The sequence below is a fragment of the Myotis lucifugus genome, unplaced genomic scaffold (assembly GCF_000147115.1).
Source record: "Myotis lucifugus unplaced genomic scaffold, Myoluc2.0 scaffold_101, whole genome shotgun sequence".
Taxonomy (NCBI): domain Eukaryota; kingdom Metazoa; phylum Chordata; class Mammalia; order Chiroptera; family Vespertilionidae; genus Myotis; species Myotis lucifugus.
The window spans coordinates 3,177,565-3,194,220 of NW_005871149.1; the positions used below are offsets into that span (position 1 = coordinate 3,177,565).

At 48.0% G+C, this 16,656-nt stretch overlaps 2 long non-coding RNA genes across 3 annotated transcripts; one reads left to right on the plus strand and one right to left on the minus strand.

The window, feature by feature from the left end:
* Nucleotides 1–19: 19 nt before the first annotated feature.
* LOC111826778 lies at nucleotides 20–3,114 on the plus strand. Its single transcript, XR_002830178.1, has 2 exons — nucleotides 20–1,165; nucleotides 2,219–3,114. It is a non-coding gene; the product is annotated as an uncharacterized LOC111826778 (long non-coding RNA).
* A 646-nt stretch (nucleotides 3,115–3,760) lies between these two features.
* LOC111826777 lies at nucleotides 3,761–16,062 on the minus strand. 2 transcript variants are annotated; one of them, XR_002830174.1, is made up of 4 exons: nucleotides 14,584–16,062; nucleotides 6,740–8,423; nucleotides 4,264–4,298; nucleotides 3,761–4,128 (listed from the first exon to the last, which is right to left on the minus strand). It is a non-coding gene; the product is annotated as an uncharacterized LOC111826777 (long non-coding RNA). The 2 variants fall into 2 exon arrangements; XR_002830173.1 differs by having other exon boundaries at nucleotides 3,761–4,298.
* Between the last annotated feature and the right edge of the window lie 594 nt (nucleotides 16,063–16,656).

The following is a 16,656-nucleotide window of genomic DNA, read 5'->3' on the forward strand; positions in this document are numbered from 1 at the left end:
CACGACGCATAGGGCTTCTGCCCGGGCAGCTGGGCGAGGGCTGAAGGCTCCCAGCACCTGACCCCGGCCCAGCCTGGCCTCTTCCCCCGGAAAAGAGTTAAGCTCCCTCATCCCACCCTCAGCAGCAGTGAGGGAGGCTCAGCCTGCAGCATGAGCTCACGCCCATCCACACTCCAAACCGCCCAGACCAAGGGGCAGCGCCATGGTGTAGACCCAGAGCAAGCACAGGGGATGGAGGAGGGGGGGCAAGCCAGAGACCAGGAGCTGGGGTGCTGGCCCCTCCCACAGCCCCTCTGACCCTTTCCTGCAGACCCACTTGGGCCTCTGCCCTCTTTGGAGGGACCCAGGGACGGAGTGGGTGGGGCTAGGGTCCTCAGGGGCCCAGGTCTGATGGAAGAGAGTCCCGAGTACAAGTGTTTCCTGCTCCTGGAGGGGCTGGGGGAGGGAGGGGCTGGTCGAGGAGGAGGGTAGAGAGTCCAGTCACTGAAGTCGCCCGGCCCGGCACTCCAGGCACCCACCTCAGGCTGCAGGGCCTGTGGAGACTCCATCCCAGCTGAGGCCCAGGGCCCACTTTCGGTTCCACTAACGTTGGGCTGCACGTGAACTTGCAGAATCCGGGGCTGGGTCCTGTGGGGGACGCAGAGATGAATGAGGCCCAGCCTGCGCCTCCAGGGAGCTTGCAACGTGTCCCTGATCGCTGCCTCCATCAAAGGCATGTGACAGCCCGCCCGCCCGCCCGCCCGGGGAAGAAGAAAGAGCCGGCTTCCCAGGGGAGGGATGGCAGCCTGAGGAGTGAGGTGATTGTTGAAGCTTAAAGGACCATTAGGATGTCAAGAGGCAGAAATGAGGGGCACTCATTGTAGGGGAACAGCGAGAGCAAAACCATGGAGGTGCGAGCATGTTCTGGAACGTTCCTGCCGTCTGGTTTGACTGGTGCACACGGGGAAATAGTGACCTACTCACTCTTTCCGTGGATAAGTCATCGAATGTGCCAGTGACTTCGTCTAGACAGGCCGAGGGCTCCCAGGGCAAAGACCCACAGGTCCACAGACCCACAGGTCCACAGACCCACAGGTCCACAGACCTACAGGTTCGCAGACCGGAGCAGGGAGGCACAGAGGCCGAAGAGACTTGCTGGGAGGCACAGAGGACATTAGTGATTCAGGTGAGTGATGAGTGGTTAGTGACTCAGGACCAGAGCCAGGATCTGTCTTTTTTTTTTTTTTTAATATATTTTATTGATTTTTTACAGAGAGGAAGGGTGAGGGATAGAGAGTTAGAAACATTGATGAGAGAGAAACACCTATCAGCTGCCCCCTGCACACTCCCCACTGGGGATGTGCCCTCAACCAAGGTACATGCCCTTGACCGGAATCGAACCCGGGACCCTTGAGTCCGCAGGCCGACGCTCTATCCACTGAGCCAAACCGGTTAGGGCACCAGGATCTGTCCTGGCCCAGGTCAGGCCCCTTCTCCACAGAGCTGGCTGATCCAGCGGAACCTGTCACCCCTGAGGGCATAGAAGACGCTGGGAACCGACAGCCAGCGATCCAGGAGGAAGACACTGAGCCGCACGAATGTCCCTCGAGGTGCTGCATCCGAGGAAGGAGCAGCCCCATGTCACTCAGGGGGAAGAAATGCCAATATTCTCTGTTCTTCCAAGCTGGCGAGAAGTTTCATATCATCGTTAGGGCTTCCTCCTTTGGCTCATTGAATTTCACAAACAAACAAAACCCCCAGAGCCCGACCCGCGTGGCTCAGTGGTTGAGTGTCAACCTAGGAACCAGGAGGTCATGGCTCGATTCCCGGTCAGGGCACATGCCCGGGTTGCAGGCTCAATCCCCAGTAGGGGCTGTGCAGGAGGCAGCCGATCAGTGATTCTCTCTCATCATTGATGTTTCTCTCTCTCTCGCCCTCGCCCTTCCTCTCTGAAATCAATAAAAGTATATATTTAAAAGCAAAACAAAACCCAGAAATCCCCAGATAACCAAACAAAGGGCTGGATCTTGTGGAAGTGGGGCAGCTGGCCCGCCATCGGTGGAGGTGGCCCCGGTTACGGCTGCACGGTTATGGCCACGTGTTGAATGCTGGTCCTTCCTGTGTGTGGGCACCGCTTCTCCAGGCAAGCTGCTGAGCTGCCCACGCACACGGGCCCCTCCCAGCAGCTGGCCACCCAGGGGTGTCTTTTCCAGTCTCCTCACAGCCATCTCCTCTCCAGGTTTTGGCGTCCTGTGAAGGGGGCGCATGCTTGCATTCCCGTGGGACCTCAACTTCTGCAGGGCGTGCAGCACCCTCTTCTGCGTTCCCGGGAGCCACGCCCCACAGGTGAGGCTGCTGCTCCGTGGAGAACCAGCTCCCTCCTCTTAGACCTCCAGGGCCGGAGCTCTGGCCGCCCTGCTGGGAGGATGTGGGGAAAATACTTCACATTCTTTCCTGAAGGATTCACGGCCAAGAAAACCAGATATGGCTGATTTATCCATCGGGCTCCTCCGCCACATTCAGCAGAGCTGAGTGAATCCCCCCTGTCCTACTTCCCACAGCGAAAGGGGGTCCCCGAAAATATGGCCGAGGCCACGCTGTGCACCAGGCGAAGGCCGCACCGTGACACGGGAAGATGGCCGTGACGGAATCCCATCGTCAGCTGAAAAAGCAGCTTTTAAAGCAGCATTACAGCGTGAGCCAGTTTTTTCATAAACATCAAATGACATATTTAGACGAAGAAAAGACCTGAGACGGCACACACCAACATCCTTATGTCCTCTGTGTGGTGAGGTGACGGGCCATTTTCCTTTACTCCTCTGAGCTTGTTCCCACATCCTAACAATTCTACAGTGAGTGCAATGACCTCTTCTTGGAGAGTATCTGAAGAAAAAGTACTTTTCAATGATAAAAGTAATGCAGACTCATGACAAAAATCTAAGCAAGCAGATGTATGTTCCACAAAAGCGAAAGCCTCTTTCTGGACGCTACACCCCTCCTGTGAGCGTTTCCCAGGAAAACCCGGACGACGGCGGCGATGCCTGCCTTTTGGGGGTTTTGTCACAATCGAGTGAGTTAATACATGTACAGCGGTTAGAGCCGTGCCTGGCATATAAAAAGCATACGCGAATTTTAGCTCTTGGAATGCATTTATTATTTCATTTCTCATTCTGCTGCATAGACACCCTTTATACCTCAACTGAATACTTACAAACATTTTTAGATCATTTTTTAAAAATGAAACAAAAGAAATGACTCGCCGACTTCTCATCGGTTCCCCCCATCAGACGGAGAGGGGCTGCCTGGTGGGAACCCCCCTTTGTCTGCTTGCACCCTACTGACCTGGGCTGCCTTCCCCATGGATCTCAGATGGGCTGCCTATTCAGCTACCGTCTGAAGCACAGTCATCCCCCCTTATCCGCAGGGAGTGCATTCCAAGACCCCCAGTGGATGCCTGGAACCATGGATAGTAGCAAACTCTATATACTTTGCTTCTTCCTATACATTCTTACCTTTTCACGTAAAGGAAGCACTTTACAGTCTGTCTTTGGCATATTCCAACTCTACCTTCATTTTATTTTTTGTGAATCCTCACCCGAGGATATTTTTCCATTAATTTTTAGGGAGAGAGGGAAAGACTGAGAGAAACATCGATGTGAGAGAAACACATCGATTGGTTGCTTCTTGCACGTGCCCCAACCCAGGGCCAGGCTGGGCTGAGGAGGAGCCTGCAACCAAGGTACGTGCCCTTGACCAGAATTGAACCCAGGACCCTTTGGTCTGCCTGCCGCCGCTCTATCCACTGAGCCAAACTGGCTAGGGCCCAGTTCTACTTTTAATCTGGCACATTCCGAGCCAGCATCACTACTCCTACCCTTTGGGACCATTTTTAAGGAAAATAAGGGTGACTTGGGAACAAGCTCAGCGATACTGTGACAGTCGATCTGATAGTGGAGACAGCTACTGAGTGACTAACGGCCGGTAGCACAGACGGCGCAGACACGCCGGACAAAGGGATGAATCACGCGCTCAGCAGGACGGAGCCGGAGGGCGGGAGATTTCATCACGTTACTCGGAACAGCACGCAATGTAAAACTTCATTTCTGGAATTGTCCTTAATGTTTTTGGACCACAGTTGACGGCAGCCAACTGAAACCACGGAAAGCGAAACCACGGATTAGGGGGGACAGCTGCCTTTTAGCTTTCTGGAGGAAAAGGCAGCAGAAACGCCCCAACCCCCTAGAGATTGACATCGTTCTGAAGTGCACAGAAGCCGTAGCTCACCTGGTTGGTAGATCTTGTCTTGTTCTAGGGTGTGGCTGCAAAACAGAAGAAGAAAGAGATCAGGTTGACGGTGCAGCTGTAGGGAAACGTAAATATTGATGGCAGCAATCACAGAAAGTGTGTCAACAGGGAAGACTAGTTTTAATAATTGGCGATAAGATAGTGATATTACAAAAGTTGGTTATCCCTGCAGTCAACAGTACTACCCTCTGTAGTTTAGATTCAGGAGCAAAACGTAAATGAATCAAAAGGCGTCTTCTCGGTGCATGAGACAACACTCAACCCACTGAGCCACACTGGCCAGGGCTATTGATGATTTTAAAAACAAAACAAAACAGCATATGAATTAAAAAGGAGGAAATAAAACTGTCCCTATTCCCAGAGAAGCCCAAACAATTCATTTACACACACACACACAAAATCACCTATAGTCAATAAGTGAGTTTGGCAAGATGGCAGAATTAAGGCCAACACATAAAAATATATCATATTTCTATATACTAGCAATAAAAATTGGAAACCAGAATTTTAAAAAAGATATCATTTACAATAGCTTAAAAATGAAGATTTAGGTATAAATCTCCTAAAACATATATAGAAACTCTATGTTGAAAAGCACAAAACATTGATGAAAGAAATCAAAACCACAGAACACTGATGAGAGAACGCTCCTAAGTAAAAGGAGACATACCATGTTCATGGATTACATGACTCAACAGAGGATAGACTTGACTCTCTCCAAATTGATAAACTGAACTCAATTCAAATAAAAACTTTAACAGATTTTTAGTAGATAATACACAAACTGATTCTAAAATTTATAAGGAAAGGCAAAGGAATTAGAATAGCTAAAACAATTTTTTTTTTAAATATATTTTATTGATTTTTTTACAGAGAGGAAGGGAGAGAGATAGAGAGTTAGAAACATCGATGGGAGAGAAACATCGACCAGCTGCCTCTTGCACATCTCCTACTGGGGATGTGCCCGCAACCCAGGTACATGCCCTTGACCGGAATCGAACCTGGGACCTTTCAGTCCGCAAGCCGACGCTCTATCCACTGAGCCAAACCGGTTTCGGCATCTAAAACAATTTTTGAAAAAGCGGCAAACACAAAAAGAAAAAGAAGCACAAAGTTGGAGGAATCACACTACCTGATTATAAGACTTACTAAAAAGCTACAGTAATCAAAATGGTGTGGTATTGGCAACAGGAGAGACACATAGATCCGTGAAACAAAAATAGACACACACAAATATGGCCAACTGATATTTATCAAAGGCAATTCATTGCCGAAAGGGATAGTATTTTACCCCCCAACAAATTGTGTTGGAACAGTTGCATATCCATATGCAAAAAAACGAACCTCACCCCTTATACAAAAGTTAACTCAGAATAGACCATGGATTGAAAACTACAGCCTAACCCGCATGGTTCAGTGGTTGAGCATCGACCTATGAACCAGGAGGTCACAGGTCACAGTTTGATTCCCGGTCAGGGCACATGACCAGGTTGTGGGCTCAACCCCTAGTAGGAGTCACGCAGGAGGCAGCCGATCAATGATTCTCTCTCATCATTGATGTTTCTATCTCTCTCTCCCTCTCTGAAATCAATAAAAATATATATTTTAAAAAACCATAAAACTACAAAACTTTTAGAGAAAAATAGAGAAGAAAATCTTAATGATCTGGGTTAGGCAAAGAGCTCTAAGATTGGACCAAAAAAGCATGATCCATAAAAGAAAAATATGGATACACTGTACTTCATCAAAGTCAAAAACTTTTGCTGTAAAGGAAACAAGAAGAATGAAAAGATAAGCTGTAGACTGGGAGATACATTGGCAAATCATATGTTCAACAAAGGATTTGTGTCAGGAATATATAAAGAACTCGGCCCTGGCCAGTGTGGCTCAGTTAGTTGGGCCTCATCTCTAGTGCATGGAATGGTTGATGGCTCAATTCCCGGTCAGGACATATGCCCTAGTTTTGGGTTTGATCCCCTGTAGGGAGTGCAGGAGGCAGCTGATGACCTGGGACCTTTTGGTGTATGGGATAACGCTCCTACTGACTGAGTCACACTGGCCAGGACTGGCTGTTGTGATTTTAATTGAGTGTTTTATATGATTCCATTTTTCTTCCTTTCTTAGCATATCAATGATACTTTTTTTAACTTTTTATAGTGGTTGCCCTAGAATTTGCAATACACATTTACAACTAATCCAAGTCCACTTTCAAATAACACTGAACACTGCAGAAGTAGTGGAAGTATCCGATCATAACAAAATATTCCCAATTTCTCCCTCTTGTTCGTCGTATTTCTACTGTCATTCATTTCACTTATACATAAACATATGTGTGTATGTATATTATAGGTGGATGTATTACATATTTATACATAATCAAATACATTGTTGCTATTATTTTTGAACAAACTGTTATCTGCTAGATCAATTAGAAGAAGACAGGTTTTAATTTTACCTTTACTTATTCCTTCTCCAATGCGCTCCCTTTTTTAAAATGTAGATTTGACTTCTCTCTGAAGAACTTCTTTTAACATTTCTTGCAAGTCAGATCTACTTGCAACAAATATCCTCAATTTTTGTTTGTCTGAGAAAGTCTTTTTTTCTTCTTCGCTTTTGAAGGATCATTTCACAAGGTACAGAACTCGAGGTGGGTTTTTCTCTCCACACTTCAAATATTTCACTCCACTGTCTTCTTGCTTGCATGGTTTCTGAGAAGTCAAATTAATTCCTACCTTTAATCCTCTATAGACAGGGTGTTTTTTCCTCTGGCTTCTTGCAAGATTTTTGCATCTTTGATTTTTATGCAGTTTGGATATGATATGCTTAGGTGTGGGTTTTTGGGCATTAACCCTCCTTGGTGTTCTCTGAGCTTCCTAGATCAGTGGTTTGATTTGGCATCTGACATTGATTTGGGGGAAGTTCTCAGTCATGACTGCTTCAAATATTTCTTCTGTTCTTTTCTCTTTTTCTTCATTTGGTATTCCATACATTATGCAAATATAGCCCTTTTAAAGTTGTCCCACAGTTCTTGGGTATTCTGTTCTTCTCCCCACCCCCAGTCTTTTTTTTTTCTTTGATTTTTAATGTTGGAAATTTCTATTGACATAGTCTCAATCTCAGAGATTTTTTTCCTCAGCCATGTCCAGTCTACTAATAAAGCCATCAAGAGCATGCCTGTTACTGTGCATTTGACCGGTAGCATTTAAAACATTCCTTCTTAGACTTTCCATATCTTTGTTTATGTTACCCATCTGTTCTTGCATGTTGTCTACTTTATTCATTAGCACCCTTAGCATATTAATCACAGTTGTTTTAAATTCCTGGTCTGAGAATTCCAACATGCCCTGCCATACATGAGTCTGGTTCTGTCTCTTCAGACCGTAATTTTTGCCTTTGGTATGCCTTGTAAGCTTTTGTTATTGTTGGTGAAAGCCAGACATGGTATATGGGGGGAAAGGAACCCTGGTAAGCAGGCCGTTACTGGGGTGGTGGTGAGGTGTGGGGGGGGAGGGGAGTGCTCCACAGGCCTATGATCAGGTCTCCGTCTCCTAGCGAGTCTGTGTCCCTGGGCTGTGACCTCCACGAGTGCCTCTCCGTTGTCTCTCCCGTAGGTGGGGCGAGATGGCTCGAGTGGGCTGGGGTTGGCTGTTCCCCTTCCCCAGGTGGACGAAGCTCTGCTTGAACCCCAACAGCGTAGGCTCTGGGAAGACAGCTTCTCCTGAACGCAGGCCTGGTGAAGAGCAGACCCTCTGGCCTATTTCACACCGTCACTTCCGCCTCCCCCTGCTGGCAGCATGAGGGCATTTTCCTTATGAGAATCTAGGTGAGAGCTGCTGGAGCCAAAACTCAGGAAAAGCACTCGGATCCCCTGGCACTCAGACTCGCCCGCGCTGAGCCCCAGCAACCTGTCCACTAGAGTCCGGGTTTCCCTCCGCTGCTGCTGGTTCCCACGGAGGTCTCTGTGCTCCGGTGAGTTGTGACTCTGTCTGTGCGTCTGTTTCTCCGATGTCCAGGGCAGCACTTTGCCCTGTGACCTCCGCTTTCCTGCTGAATCTGGGGAGGGTTGTTGAATTTTCAGTTTGTTTAGCTTCTTACTTGCTGTTAGAATCCGGTGATGATTTACACGCTCCTTACATACGCTGGAAGGGAAACCAGAAGTCAACTCTATGCTCATTGAAAAACCGTAAGACTCTTAAAAATGGTTAAAAGGTACATTTTCTATTATGCATATTTTACCCCAATAAAAAACGTTTAAGCAATTTAAAAAAATGAGAAATTATAAATGGGGAAAGGGGTGCAAGGAATAAGATGATTTTCCCATATGCTTGCAAGATAGCTCTACTTGATAATGCCATCCACACATCAAATTAAACATATTTGAATCCCTTTAACTTACTTTGCCTCCTATGTTTTTTTAAAAATATATTTCTATTGATCTCAGAGAGGAAGGGAAAGAGAGAGAGAAACCTCAATGATGAAAGAGGATCATTGATCGGCTGCCTCCTGCACGCCCCACACTGGGGATCAAGCCTGCAACCCACGCATGTGCCCTGACTGGGAATCGAACCGGGACCTCCTGGTTCATAGGTCCTGGCTCAACCCCTGAGCCACGCTGGCCGGGCTTGTTTTTATGCCCCGATCCTATGTTCTTGCTTTTCATTGCGATGCCCCCTTTCTGTTGGCCGCCCATGCTCTTGGACCAGGCTCCCTCCCAGCCCGCCTGTCTGTTGCCTTGTCATGTCCATTAGGTGTCCATCAGTCGGTGGTACATCCATTTTCTCTGTCCCTCCTCTCCTGTTTCTCCCCCTTTCGTTACCAATTGTCAGGACGTTTGCAATTGCTTCCTAGCATCTCCCTCCCTCAGGAATCAGACCAACGTGCATTTAAATCCTGGCTCTGCCGCTCTCGCCACTTGACTTCGGGCATTTCCTATTTCATCCCTGTGAACCTCAGGCCTCGTTTGCGAAATTGAGGCAATAATAAGACTCGGCTCACAGGGCGACTGTGAGGACTGGAAAACGCCAGGTGCTGGGCACTTAGTCTTAGACGCACCATCTCTTACCCTCATTGAATGAGACTCTGTGTCTAAAGGGCTTGGCGTGGTGCTGGGTGCGTGCTAAGTGCTCCATCATTGCCGGCGGCTTTATACCGTGATTCCTCGTCTCCGTCCATTCTGGGCACCACTGCCTGTCAAATTAGTTTTCCTAACGAGCAGTTTTGATGATGTCTATCTCGTGCTCAGAATCTTTCTTTGACTCCCTCTTGTCTGCAGAAATAAGCCCGAACTCCTTTGCCAAGAATCCAAGGACTTCTTGATGGGTTTCCCCTGTTATCTTCCAGATTTTATCTCCTGAATTCCACTACTCACGAACCCGCACACATCTCTGGGTTTCCTTCCTCTTTAGCTTTGTTTAAACTGCTCTCTCTCCCTGGAATGCCCTTCCCCCTCCCTTTGCGAGGTAAATATTTGCTGAGTAAAGAGATGTCCTCTGGAAAGCTCCCCGCTTCCCCACCCCAGAAGCCAGCTCTTATGCCTGCCGCGTGCCTGTCCTGCGGGGGAGACACACGGGCAGGTTAGGTGTGTTTGCAGCAGGCTCTCGGTGGGGGAGGCGTATGTACACGTGGAGAGGTTTTAAAGAAGTCACCCGGCTCCACAGCCCCCCCCCCCAAAGACCGATGCCAGGAGGTGACATTGCTCAACTCCTGGTCAGTGAGCCCCTCCGTTCAGGAGACAGTATTTCCCGAGCACCTGCCAAGTGCTCTGCAACTTGCTGGGGACTGTGGGGTCCGAGGACAGGTCAGGCCATGTGGCCGGAGGAGAGAAGGCCCCTGTGACAATGGCAAACCGTGCACAGGAATCCGGAATCCGGTTCCAAGGCCTGTGATGCCCAAGAGAAGTCTTTGACCAGATGAGCCTGTGCACTTGGCAAGGGGTCAGAGGGACTGCAGGCAGCTGCGCCTGGGGAGAGAGCCCCCCCGCCCGGGGTGCATGCCTCGGGAATGTATGGTATGCTAAGGCAAACATCTGGTGTGCGCCCGCCCGGGAGATGCAAACCAGTGAAATTCTCTATTCCTGTCAGGAGCCAGGCGGCTTTCGGAAAACCACTGGGAACAGCTCCCCACACCCAACGTAGTCCATACTGTTGTCTGAGTTGTGTGTCTGGCCTCAGTGTCTGCATTTCTTTTTTATTTTTAATGTATTTTTATTGATTTCAGAGAGGAAGGAAAAGGGAGAGAGAGATAGAAACATCAATGATGAGAGAGAATCATTGATCGGCTGCCTCCTACACGCTCCCTACTGGGGATGGAGCCTGCAACCCAGACACGTGCCCTGACTGGGAATTGAACCATGACCTCCTGGTTCATAGGTTGATGCTCAACCACTGAGCCACGGCGGCCAGGCGAGACTTTTATTTTTTGATGAGAAGAGCCAGGTACTCATTCTGGAAAGCCGATATCACATTTACTGGAGATGTCAGAGTTCCTCGCCTTGAAAGTTAAGACCAGAAGGCTCACCCAGCACCATTCTTTTCAACATGGCATTGGAAATGCTGGTAATAGCTATAAATATAGGAATTAAAAAATTACTACTTTTTGGTAGTTGACATGATTATATACCTGAACGTTCCAAGAAAAGCAGCCCCGAAATTACTAGAAATAATAAATGAATTCAGCAAAGATGTAGCCAAAAGAAACCCACATCGCATAATGGCATTTCTGTCAGTGAAATAGGGTTATGTTAATAAAAACATAAAATAAAAATAGAGAAAGATTCCATTTATAACCACAAACCAACAATAAATTTACTTGAGGATTTTCTTTGAGCCATGAGATTTATTCCAAGAATATTATTAAACCATAGCAGGAAAACTAAAGGAGGATGTGAACAAACGGAGAGAGATACCAGATCATCGCTGAGAAAACAAAGCTTCATAAATGTGACAGGGCTTTCTTTTTTTTTTTTTTTTTTTTAAATATATTTTATTGATTTTTTACAGAGAGGAAGGGACAGAGATAGAGAGCTAGAAACATCGATGAGAGAGAAACATCGATCAGCTGCCTCCTGCACATCTCCCAATGGGGATGTGCCCGCAACCCAGATACATGCCCTTGACCGGAATCGAACCCGGGACCTTTCAGTCAGAGATACCAGATCATCGCTGAGAAAACAAAGCTTCATAAATGTGACAGGGCTTTCAAAGTTAACAGCTGGAATGCAACGCTAGGTTAAAGCCTTGCGGAATAATTATAGAAGCTGAATAGTTGATACCAATTTTATAGAATAATAGGAAAAGTAAGGACTCTCTCACAGGATTTCAAATGCCTCACAAAAAAGCATTTATCAAACTATCGGCCCACAAGCAGGAAACAGCGTAAACCACCTTCCTTTGGTATGTAAAGCATCGTAAGCTTAAAACAGGACCAATTCCAAATTGCAAACTGTTCCTCCTACAGTCTGATGCATCTCAGTCAATGGCAAGTCCACCCCTCCAGTGGTCTGCCCCAAATATGTGGAGTCATCCTAAGGTCAAAAATAGAACCAGAATCGACCACGGCTCAGCCCCTCACCTCCACTGCCCTGACCGAGGCCACCACGGCCTCCTGCCTGGACCACTGCCGGGGGCCTCCTAATCGGTCTGTGGGTTCCACTGCGTTCCTCCAGGCTTCCTCAGCACCACAGCCCGAAAACCCCCGGCACCTTCGTCCTCAGGAAACTTGGCATTCCTTGACAATTACTGTTCTCTCCACTGGAACCTTCCCTCCCCGAGGGCCACCCCCCCAGGTATTTGCATGCTTGTCCCCTCCCTTCCTTCATGTCTTTGCTCAAATGTCACTTCCTTACATTCCCATTGAAAATGTCAACTTTTCACCTTCCTGCCAGGCTTCCTGTCATTCCTTCTTACCTGACTTGTTATTTATTTATCCATCTATCTCTATTCCTAAAATTTACCTCTCTCCCCTGACTCCTCCAATAGGATGTTCGTTTTGTTCACAGTTGTATCCCGAGCACCTAGAACAGTGCCTGGCACATAGTAGGTGCTCAATAAATATTTGCTGTGTGAATGAAACGGAAAAGAAATTCCTACTTTATACAGTTAATTTACAACAGAGAAGGAACAAAGCAATGCAGAGAGATTTCATTGCTAACTAACTGTTCAGGCAATGGGATAATAGAAAGAAAGTTCATTACTCCGGATTAATACATCACATCATCTATATATATAAAAGCCTAATATGCAAAGTGTCCCCTCAGGAGTTTGACAGACCAGGAGTTCGATCGGCTCGCTATGGCATGTGCTGACCACCAGGAGGCGGCACGGAACAAAGGAAGGCCCCGGCCGGCAGCCGGCAGCTGCTAGGGACCCTACGTGTGCACGAATTTCATGCACTGGGCCTCTAGTATGGAATAAATTGTAGTTGGATTGGAGTAAAATATACACTAGTACTCTTAAGAATGGGAAAAATAACATGGCTACCTCATGTTTGAAGGGGTGATAAATATTGAAGAAGTGAAAAATATTATTAAAGACAAGATAGGAATATATAAAGATTATTCTAAAATTTATGGTAGATACATATAAAACAAGGCTATAATAAAAGCTATGTGAAAAATAGACCTACTTGAAGTTTATTTTGAAATAGGAAAGAATTGATACAAATATGTAGTTCATGTCTCAATTCCAAAGGAGATGAACAGTTTATTCCCAAATAAAAAGAACAAAAGTACATCAAAAGATACAGCCTTGAAAACAATAAAGAAAAGCATATCTAAACAATGTTAAGGTGTCATTCTAGATAGAGAACAGCCTGACAATTGTCAGAGGACAGGGGGTCGTGGGGCTGGGTGGAAAAGGCGAAGGGAGGCCTGGCCGGTGTGGCTCAGTGGGTTGGGTGTTGCCCTGTGCACGGAAAGGTTGCAGGTTCCATTCCCCGCCAGGGCACATGCCCCAGTTGCAGGCTCACTTCCTAGTAAGGGGCATGCAGGAGGCAGCTGATCAATGTTTCCCTCTCACATAGATGTTTCTCTCTCTCTCTCCCTTCCTTTCCCTCTAAAAATTAATTTAAAAATCTTAAAAAAGAAAAAGATGAAGGGATTAAGAAAAAAAAATCCCCAGACACACAACTCAGACAACAGTATGGTGATTATCAGGAGGAAAGGCAGGGGGAGATAGAAGAGGGGATAAATGGTGATGGAAGGAGACTTGATTAGGGGAGGTGAACACAATACAATATACAGATGGTGTGTTATAGAACTGTACACCTTAGCCCTTTTATTAACCAATGTCACCCCAATAAATTCAATAAGAAAGGGGAAAAAAAAGATATCTTTCTAGAAACTGTTAAACTAGTAAAAAATAAAATAAAAATGATAAACTTCCTGTTAACAGTATTGTGGGGAAATAGATTGCTGGTGATAATATGAGTTGGTGTAATTCCTTAAACAAACAATCCGGTTATGTGTATTATAAGCTATAAAAATGTTCATAGCTTCTGGACTATTCATTCCACTTTAGGAAACTTACCTACAAGGAAGTAAATAAAAAATTAAGCAAATGGGAAGTGATCTATTTTATTCTGTGGAGTAACGTGAGAAATTGGAAACGACCCAAGTGCCAAACAGTAGAGACATTTCTAAGCAAACATTCTTATAATAGCACAGCAGACGATCAACACGGACAGTGTGGGGAGTTTTTTAACATGTGACTATTCAACGTGAATGTCAGCACAGCAGAGGACCATGCGAGATGCTGAACTCGAAGTGTGACCGTCCTGTAATCTCGCCCAGGTCACCTTTGGGTCAGAAATCGAATCTCTGGGCAATGCCCCCAAGACCAGACTGATGGGGCAGGCGAAGAACCACCTGACCCAGGGTCATGCCAACTCTTCAGACTGAAAAAGCTAAGAAACTTCCTGGCGAAGCCTGTGGCTAGAAGTTAGGACTTAACTTAGCTCTCAGGGGCCGTGACCTTGGCCTCCTGGACACACTTGTCTTGCAGCAAATGGAAGGGAGGAGCGCGGCTGGACAGGGAGGTCTGGAAGGCTCGGAGCCTCATCTGCGGACCCAGAGCCCTCTCTCTGCCTGCGAGGCAGGATGCCTGACAGCTCGATAGAACACACGTCAGGGTGGAGTCCAGCTCACAGCCCGGTGATTAGGAAGACGGGTGCGTTGCCTCGCCGTGCGTCAGACGGTGAATTCTGACTCCACTACTTATTAGCTGAGGGACCTTGGGCAAGTCACGTGCACTCGCCCTGGGTAGGTGTCTCCTGGGGAAACTGTGGGAGGACAGGAATACCTACTTCACAGGGTTGGTGTGAGGATCAGGTGCGACAAAGCGGGAAACACGCCTACATTGCAACTCCTGTCATTATTAGACACGCGGGGTGACTTGCACACACAGCTAAGAGCCTTCAAGCGCAGCTTAGCGAATCAGAAAGGGCTGGATCACGTCAGAGCAACAGGACCGGATGGCCGAGAGTTACTGAACCAAGTGAGATCTCACCCAGGCTCATGCTTTTGGTTGATGATGTTCATTCGGGAGGAGGAAGAAGGAAGGCCTTTGAGGAGATGCTGGGGAGCTGGGATGGCCCCGAGAACTCCAGGCCAGGTGGGCTGCCAGGCAGGACTCGCCCCTCACCAGAGGCCTCTGCAGAGTCAGCCTCGACCTGGAACAGTTCCCCGTCCACTGCTTCTTGCGACAGAGGGCTGGTCCTACAAGTGCTCCAGATGGGACCGCGGGGGGTTGGACACGGATGCCTCCCGGGCCCTGCTGTGGCAGACAGATCCAGGAACACACCCAAGCATTTAGGAAGTGGATAGAGCTTCCCTCCCTCCCCCCATCAGCGACAGCCTGCTGATTTGCTGAGAGCGGGTAGCATCGAAATTAAATCCTGATGCTCGAGCGTTTCCCTGGGAACAATTACGGATTTGGCCGCCGGGGCAGCGTCGGGCAGGCCAGGGTTGGGCAGGCCAGCGGAGAGGCTGAGCGCAGGGCCTGCAGAGAGGGAGCGGTGTCTCCAGGGTCCTTTATTAGCTTTGCTGGTTAACGTGCTGCGTGACTTTCTCCTCCAGGCCCCCAGGAGAATGTCGCTGAGGACTGACTCATCTTCTAAGGCTTTTTCTGAGGTTAGATTCAGAGTTCTTTGGAATGCCAGCCTGTGACGGTCCTGCAGGCAGGCGCCATCCACAGACACCTCCTGACACCTCAGCGTCGGCCCCGTGAAACAGGTCCCTGACTCTTCACCTCCAGGGGGACCAGAGAATAACTTCGTGTGGCTTTTAGTCACGGTGTTTGTGCTGCTTTGGCACAGCAGCAATGGGAACGAATGCCATCTGCTTAGGGAAATAAGGGGGCGGGAGGGGATGGGTGCCCTCTTTTCCTGTTGGCACAGCGCGTGCAGGCGTCAGAAGGGAATTCACCGAGAGGGTGCCACTGGGACGGTTAAAGCCTCTTACCTCGCACCCAGGTGCAGAGAGTGCAGGCATCATCCAAGGCCCTGCAGTCACGCACCGAGCCAACACGATGGAGCGCCTGCGCCGAGCTGGGTCCTGTGAGGTGGGAATCGGAGGAAGGGTTCTGCAGAGCTCCTTTCCTCCGGGCCTCGGTCCCGCAGGGGAGAACTGGCATAAAAGCCCCGGTTACCATGCCATCGGACCACCATTTAACCTCCTGGGGGTTGGTTCTCTTTGTGTCAATCATAAAAAGAGCTACTTCCCAGACCAAGTGATAAAATACAAGCAAAATCGAAAGACTAGCTGAATCCCAGTCTTTCTTCTTTTTTTTTAAAAAAATTAATTTTTAAAATATATATTTTTTTATTGGTTTCAGAGAGGAAGGAAGAGGGAGAGATAGAAACATCAATGGCGAGAGAGAATCACTGATCGGCTGCCTCCCGCACGCCCCCTACTGGGGACCGAGCCCACAACCTGGGCCTGTGCCCTGACCGGGTCCTCCTGGCTCATAGGTGGACGCTCAACCACTGAGCCACATGGGCCGGGCCCAGTCTTTCTTCTCAACCTGCAGCTTTCCCTGGGCTGCCCGTGTCCACCACCAGCACCTTCGAGAGGCCCCTGGCTCCTCACTAAGTGCCCAGAGTTGAGCCCAGGCTGGGTGACTCCAGTCAGTCTCCTCTCACCATCAGGGCTGTCAACGGCTGGCAAGTCCTTATTAATCTTTTCTTTTTTTTTTCTTTTAAAAAAATGCTGCTCAAGTAAAAAAGAATTTTTTTAATGGGAAAGTCACTCCTTGTCAAATCATTCGAAAAATGAAGAGCATAATTCCTGGGCCAGATGACCTGTCATGTTGAGCCAAGGAGTGTGGCGCTGTGCGAGCATGTTCTATTTGGCCCTCGGCTGATAGCCCCGGGTCGGGT